The following is a 7,783-nucleotide window of genomic DNA, read 5'->3' on the forward strand; positions in this document are numbered from 1 at the left end:
ATTTATTTCATGGTATTGTAACAAGCAAACGTTGAATACATTTTTCATTCGTGTAAGAAGAATTATTTAACACGATAAATTTAGCTGTACTATGGTTATTTTTAATCTACGACCACAGGTCAACCTGATTTTTAATCCCTACGAAATTAATTTAACCACGAGTAAGTAACGAGAACGCTAAAACCTATGTTTCCATTGAAGAATATTGTAAAAACGTATAAATTGTTATATGCAATGTTATAACAAATTGTCGGAAGTATAAATTTTTAATAAAATTGTGAAAATTGATAAATTATACCGTGTTACGATATCGGAAATCTCCCGCGAAAATCTCCCGCGAAAATTTCCCGCCTGACCTAACCGACGATTTTGCTAATGACTTTGGGGAGAGGGTACCGCAGGTATATAAGGACCCGCCGATGTCCCGCGAAATCATTTACCCTTTATACTGGGCCCTAGACACTTCGCGGCGTATTTTGACCTGAAGGTTCTGAGATGTGAATAGAGTGGTCGGGGGCTACTAGCTAGTCTATGTCCACCCTGTACACACTCAGCCTTCTTGTAACACTTGTATACATTAGAATCAATTAGAATTTCTATTACTAATTATTAAACAAATTTTAACAATTACCGGCACTCGCTAGGCACGTAATATCAGACTTTAAATACTCGACTTCGAACTTCGGTTTAGTCATAATTCTATTAATGTTATAATAACGTATAATTTATTAATTTTCACAATTTTATTATTAATTTATACTTCCAAAAATTTGTTAAAACATTACATATTATTATTTATACATTTTTGCAAGTTTCTTTGACAAATAAGTACGTTTCAACGATCTTATTACTTTCTCGTTGTGAAATCAAGTTCGGAGGATTAAAAATCAGGTTGACCCTTGGTCGTAAATTTAAAATAGCCATAGTGAAGGTGAAATTATTATTTTAAATAAATGTTTCTATACGAATTAAGAATCTATTCAACGTTTGTTTGTTGCAATACCGTGAAATAAATTGTATTATATATTTTCTCAGTTTAGACTGAATTTAAAGTTCGTAAGGATTAGAAATCAGGTTGACCTGTGGTCGTAGATTAAAAATAGCCATAGTGAAGGTAAAATTATTACGTTAAATAATTGTTTTTATACGAATTAAATATTGATTCAACGTTTATTTGTTGCAATACCGTGAAATAAATTGTATTATATATTTTTTCTGTTTACACTAAATTTAAAGTTCTGTTTACATGTTATAACAATTAGAATGTAGACGTTTTGCCGTTTCACGGTTTTTCCTCTGTTAATTATGTGTTTATAAATCATTTCAAACTAAAGCAGCACCATGCCCACCCTTAATTAAACCGTCTCAGTAGTTTACCGTAATTAATAATCTATTTTCGGAATTTATACGAGAATTTTTGAATTTTAGTAAATACTAGAGTCAGTGCATCGCGTATTGAAATAATAGCTTCATCCCTAGTTCGTTTATTATTGAATATTTTTACGCGTTTAACTTATGCTTCTCCCCAATTCTCGTCGCGTATTTTATTCAAATTTTCTTATATTCTAGAATCGAAAAAGATACGAATTCGCGTTTTTTCTTTTGATTCTTTCAATTTTTCAATTGCATTACGCATTATTGCAATAATTTCTATCGTTACATTTAATTCTAATTGTTTAGCAGCTTTTCTGCTGCTATCGACCCTACATTTTACTGACACTTGTGGAATCGACCCTACATTTTTTTTTTTTACGTGGAGGTAGTCCGACTCTATGTGATAAACAATTGGCAACCAAACGGTGGCTCTCCCTCTACATTCGACGGATAATGTGTACAGGTATTTAATGTAATTTTTTAGCAATTTGTTTTTGTAATTCATCCAAAGCGATATATTATGAAATTAAATTAATCACTCAATAAGTTTTAACGTTAGATTGTTTCCTCGATATGGCCATGGTGGTCATCAGTGACTGGAGTGCCTCAAATGTTTAGAATAATTAAAATAAAATAAATGTTGTCAACTAAAAATTTTGAACGTCATAGCTAGCTAGACATTATTTTCAATTGAAAAAAAAAATTATTAAGCATAATACTATAATCGTATGCTTAAAATGTATTTTCTTGTGGCCGCCTGACAGCAACCTGTATATCTGACGTGACAGTGAACGTGTTAATAAGTAAATGTTGTTCAAATTATATCGTGTTTGATATCATTTTCATCAGAAAAATCTCACCAACATGTTAAAAAAAATTCCAGATGAAAAAAAGTAAAATTAAAGAAATTATATTTTTCTATTATGATGTGTCCAGCCGTGAAATCTCGTAAAGGAAACCGACCGGTGTATCGTTACACGCTTGACTGACTGCCAGCGAGATAACATGGGCGCAGCAATGACGCACACCTTGGCATAGGCCCATTTATACTGTCACTTGTAGAATCCAAACTTACTGACTCTTGTAGACAATTTACTGTATATGTTTTTGTACAGTTTACTTGCACAGTGTATGGGGAAGCTCTGAAAGTGAAATCTCATTTTTCAACATTTTGTGGAATGGACCCCTCAATTGTTTTCTCAAACTTTTCTAATTAAAATCACATCAAATGTAAACTTATTATTAGGAAATTCAAAATTTTACTGCATGTAATACAAAGATGTATAGGAAATACTTATTTAATAGTAATTATCAAATCGTTACGTATGGAAACGATAATTATGTATAAGTATAATATGAAACCTGTATGTAGATACTTAATAATGTATACATAACATAATCTGTAATCGGTCTCCTGCAGTAATTTTATTTTTTGCTAAATGGGTAGTCATCTAGACAAGCCTCAGTTGTGTCGACATTTAATTTCCCTAAAATTCTTGCAATTTACGCGAGAGAGTAATTCCATTTAAATTGTGATTTGAGGTTGGCACAAAATCTAAACAAAAGGGTGAATTTGGAGTGCAAAACCTGTATTAGTAAAGAAAATTAATTTTAATTCCAAATGTAATTTTCATTAATAAAACTGAAGATTAGCAAATATAATAATGTGTGATATATTAACTCTAGTTATCTGACACAGTATTAAAACAATAAGTAGCTACATTATTACAGACATACATAGCTAATAATAAAAATCACAAGTCAAGGGATTAACGAAATGTTTTTATTTTTCTCTGATTCGCGTGGAAATGTTTTCAACGATTGAGCGACGAGGTGTATGGTTATGCTTGAAGTACTAGCTTAAAGAATGTTTAACTCTTTATAACCTGATTTTTGAATAGCAAAAATTATACAAAATCATACAATACAATATATAGCAATAAACAAATAAAATGAGACTTTTTAAATATAGATAAAGGAATACATACACGACTTCCAAGTAAAATGGCGGTATAGAGGATCAAGGGTATTTATAGAATATTATAGAATATAATATAAGAACGTTAAAGAACATAAAGTATAATTAACGATGTTATAATTGCTGCAATAATTACTTACCTGAATAGATAGCATCGCTAATAACTTTGCTCGTTGCTATCAGTCTTCTTTTAATTTTTCTTCGACTCGCGTTATATCAGAATGGAATATAGTAACAAAATTAACCTCTCCAAGTATTTATCAACGTTTAATTAACCTCTGATTTTATTCACCTCCCTAAGAAAAAAACACCTAGGAAATAATAACTCATTCTTTTCCTCCTATTAATCCCGAGATTTATAACGAACGATGCCGCATCGTAGAAAAGAGACGACTTGAAACGCAAGGAGCTACATAAAAGGAGCTGAGCGAATCAATCGAATTGCTGAATCAGGATCCTCATCCGGATCTTTCGTCCTCTAGACGACCAGCTCCATCAACTATCCGTCCGCGCGTCGCCATTTTCTCTCTTGACCTAATATTCGCAAATCACTTCCGCCTACGATCTTAACGCTCTGCGCGTACTTTTTGTTACGTTCATTAACAGTAGTAACCTAGAATCGTGGAAAATATCGCGGATCACGTGTACGTTATCGAAGTAACCCAATATATCTGACAGTGGTATTAAATTATTTCCAATCAAATCAGTATATTACCGTTCCACTTCGAGCAACATATACAATAAACACATCGTTTTCTCCTTCTTTCTATTTCGACGATTATCGTCAATAGTCAAGCGATAAGAAGCTCGTGGATGAATTGCAAACCCGTCTTATAAATAAATTTCGCGTATTATCGACGGACACGTGCCAGGATTGACAAATGTCTGTATTCAAAGAGGAAGCATGCGGTAGGTTCGCGTTATCGCTCGTAGACTAGACTACGTAAGTTCCGATTACGCGAGCGAGATAATTAATATCCATACGTCGCGAGATACAGTAAATTGTTCGAGTTACTCCGATCGAGAGATTGTCTCGCAGGCGGGACGAGTAAAAATTCGTTGCGAAACGGTCGTTATTCCGAATGTTGTAAAAAGCAACGAGTCAGATAAAAAGACAGCGAATGCTGATACACAGTTAAGAAATGTATAGACTTGCAATAAATAATATATACATTAACGTTTCACCATAATTCATGGCTGTTTCTACGCCGTTGCCCTCGGCCGCTGAGAATCGACGTTCTATTCCCCGGGTTGGGTTATCGTCCGTTCCTTTTATCGTTCTTTCTTAAGTGTCGACGACACGCGGACATTTCCACGGTGGCGAGCATAATGAGGAAAGCGCTGGCGATATTCGATAAATAACGTGCTAAAACCGATAGCTTGTGAAAGGAAAAATGTGGCTGCACGTGCGATCACGTGTATCCGCATAGGCGGAACGAGAAGTTTGATGAAAGAGGAATTCACGTAAAAATGAGAAGAATGTGAAAAGGAAGAAGATAGGGAAATGAGGAGCGACAAGAAAACGAGGAGTAAGGCAGATCACGATCCTCGATAACGATGGAAATATTTACTTTCTCGAATGTCTCACCAGTAGAACTAACAAATAACAACGATGACCGGACACATAGATAACAAGCGTCGTATTCGTTCAATAATCTCTGCGCAATGGCTTTATCTAGCGAGCTACGGGGAACGACCATGTGTGTACGCCGCGTGTTCTATATTCGGCTATTCGAATATTTTAGGCGGCGAGCACGTGTGCACATGTGACAACGAACCTCGTGAAACACGGAACTACGTTCTCTTTCCTTAAAGAATATCGTTCGGGGAAGGTTGTCCGATGATTCGTCAGAATGGTCGGACCAAGTGACGAATTAATCACCTGATTCGAACGATGATTAATCGGTTAAAATTAGAACATACGTCTGGGCGCGTTGTCGATCGATTTGATCAAGATAAAATCCAACCTTGCGTTATTTTTCCCGTTTCTTGCAGGGATCAATGTGATCCTTTGCTTATCACTTGCTAAAAAGAGTCATGCAATTTTCCACGTACGACAACCGCGAGAATCTTTCTTCTTTCTCTCTCTCTCTCTCTCTCGAAACGGATTAACGAATTGTATCGTAGGAGGATTTCGTAAGTGTCTGGACTTTCGAAAACGGTAATGAAGTAATCATCGTGAACGGCGATGGTTTTGGTATCAGATTCGGTCACGTTTCGCTAGGTGCTCGCATGTTCGCCAGCTAGGATGACATCGATAGCGGACGATGCATCAACGTGAGGTCAAACGGAACACGTGACGAGTGCGACTCGATGCATACGAAAGGTTGCGGGAAAGAACGCTCCTTACTGTTATCTTTCCATCTCTATCTCCTCGAATCGAGATGCTAAATGAGATAAACGTGGCAAAAATTTCTCACAAGCGAGTGGCTCGTTTTTTTTCACTCTTCGACAAGGTATCGCATGATCTTGGCCTTACTTTCGAGTGTTTAGAAGGAATTTGAGAAAAAATGTACGGCTAGCCACGTGTTCACCGAGTAACGATAAATCCAGTTAAAAGTCGAGGTTTTTCGAAGGCGCGTTGTTCGACTGTAATTGCAACAACTCGATTATTCGTGAGTTACATTTGTAGCCGGAAATCGGGGCCAGAAAAAGGGAACATGATCGAGGGGCATGGAACCGTGAAACGCGTTTCTTAACCGCGCTGTAATTAACGCCATCGACTTTTGTTATTCGAGGCATGAAAAGTTGTTGGCCTCGTTCGATTCTCTTTTTTCCCTTTTTTTCTTGCCTTTTCAACAGTGATAAATTTGATTCATTTAACACTAGCTCAAGCATGTGTATACAAGTATGCGTATATGTATATATATATATATATACACACTACCGGCCAAAAGTTTGGAATCACCTCCCACTCTCCATCAATATTAAATCTGCTGCTAATTTTTTATAGATTTGAAGTTTATCTCAATTCTACTTTTATCAATTGATTCGAATGATAAAAAATTCTCAAAATCGCTGACTTCTTTCTGGAAATTTTTGTGTAAATTGCAATGCTCGGTGATTCCAAACTTTTGGCCGGTAGTGTATACAAGTCTCTTTAGTCAGTTATGATACAAGTTTATTGAATCACTGCTTTCTCGCAAATCAACAATGACAGTGGGCCCTTGAGTTGCTTCATTTTCATTATATTCCTTTTTTTTGCCGGGTTTCTTTTGAATCGCGTGTGTATCGTAAGGTACCAAAATTCCTTTCACGCCCGTGGCTCGTTTCGTATGTATATATACTTTTTGCATTTTTTACCATTTCTTTTTCTCTTGAAATTGTAGCCTTGGATAAGAATGGTGATTGTGATGGCAATAATCGTAATAATAATTAATGACAGTAATTAATAATAGCGATAATAGTAATAATAATAATGATAGTAATAATAATATACAATAATAACGAGATATGCTAACTGTTGATAATAGTCAAAGAGATAACAAGATAAAATATACATATGAATTCGTTTCGTAGAGTAACATCGAAACCAATTTCCTCTAGTTTTGTTTCCCTTCCACCTAATTCCTATTAGAGTAATTATAAGAAATTTTGCCTTCGATTCTTCGTGTGATATGGCTTCTCTTTCTTTTTGTTTTGTCGGTGACGCAAAAATGATTGAAATGATTCAATTTCTCTGTGTGTGTGTGTGTATATGTGTAGATTGGCTTCGTCTCTTACATCGATACTCCATCTTTTCTCTCCAAAAAATGTTTCTTCGATCGTCTTACGTTCTCACGCTCTCTCTCTCATACTCTCTCACACTCACATTCTCGCTCCCGAATTCTCGTTATCAAATTTTAGAGCTGCTCTCCTTCAGCGTTACTAATTAATCGACTTTTCATATATATGTATATAGTTGCGATATATATACAATACATGGTTTACGCGACGACAATGTCAGCCGTCGCGACACAATAGCTTCAATTACTTTATACGAACGTAATCTTCGTAACAAAAAACACCTTCGATCCGTTCATAATTCCTAGAAATTTCGTTATTTCGCCGCTAACAACAAGGTGCTCGCCACTCTTAATCCTTCTCTTTCGTCGTCTCGACTGTATTCCACGAAAAATTCTTTCTTTCTCTCTCTCTCTCTCTCTTTAAATCCACTTTCTTCCTTCGTTCGAATGAAACCTTCACGAGTTAACATTTAAAAGGATTCACGCACTCTTTCTCGAGACAAAGATAATATAAATGGCATCGAGCATCGTTCACCTTTCGATTCGCACAACAAAAATTGTTCATCACTCACGTGAGCCTACATTTCCCTATTTTCATCCTAAACATCCGTCGTCAATTAAGTACTCGAGATGGTACGTGAGAAAGTGCTAGTGTGTAGGTACAAAGAGGAAAATATATATTATATAATATATTATATATATACGT

The sequence above is a fragment of the Habropoda laboriosa genome, unplaced genomic scaffold, assembly GCF_001263275.1.
Source record: "Habropoda laboriosa isolate 0110345459 unplaced genomic scaffold, ASM126327v1 scaffold225, whole genome shotgun sequence".
Classification (NCBI taxonomy): domain Eukaryota; kingdom Metazoa; phylum Arthropoda; class Insecta; order Hymenoptera; family Apidae; genus Habropoda; species Habropoda laboriosa.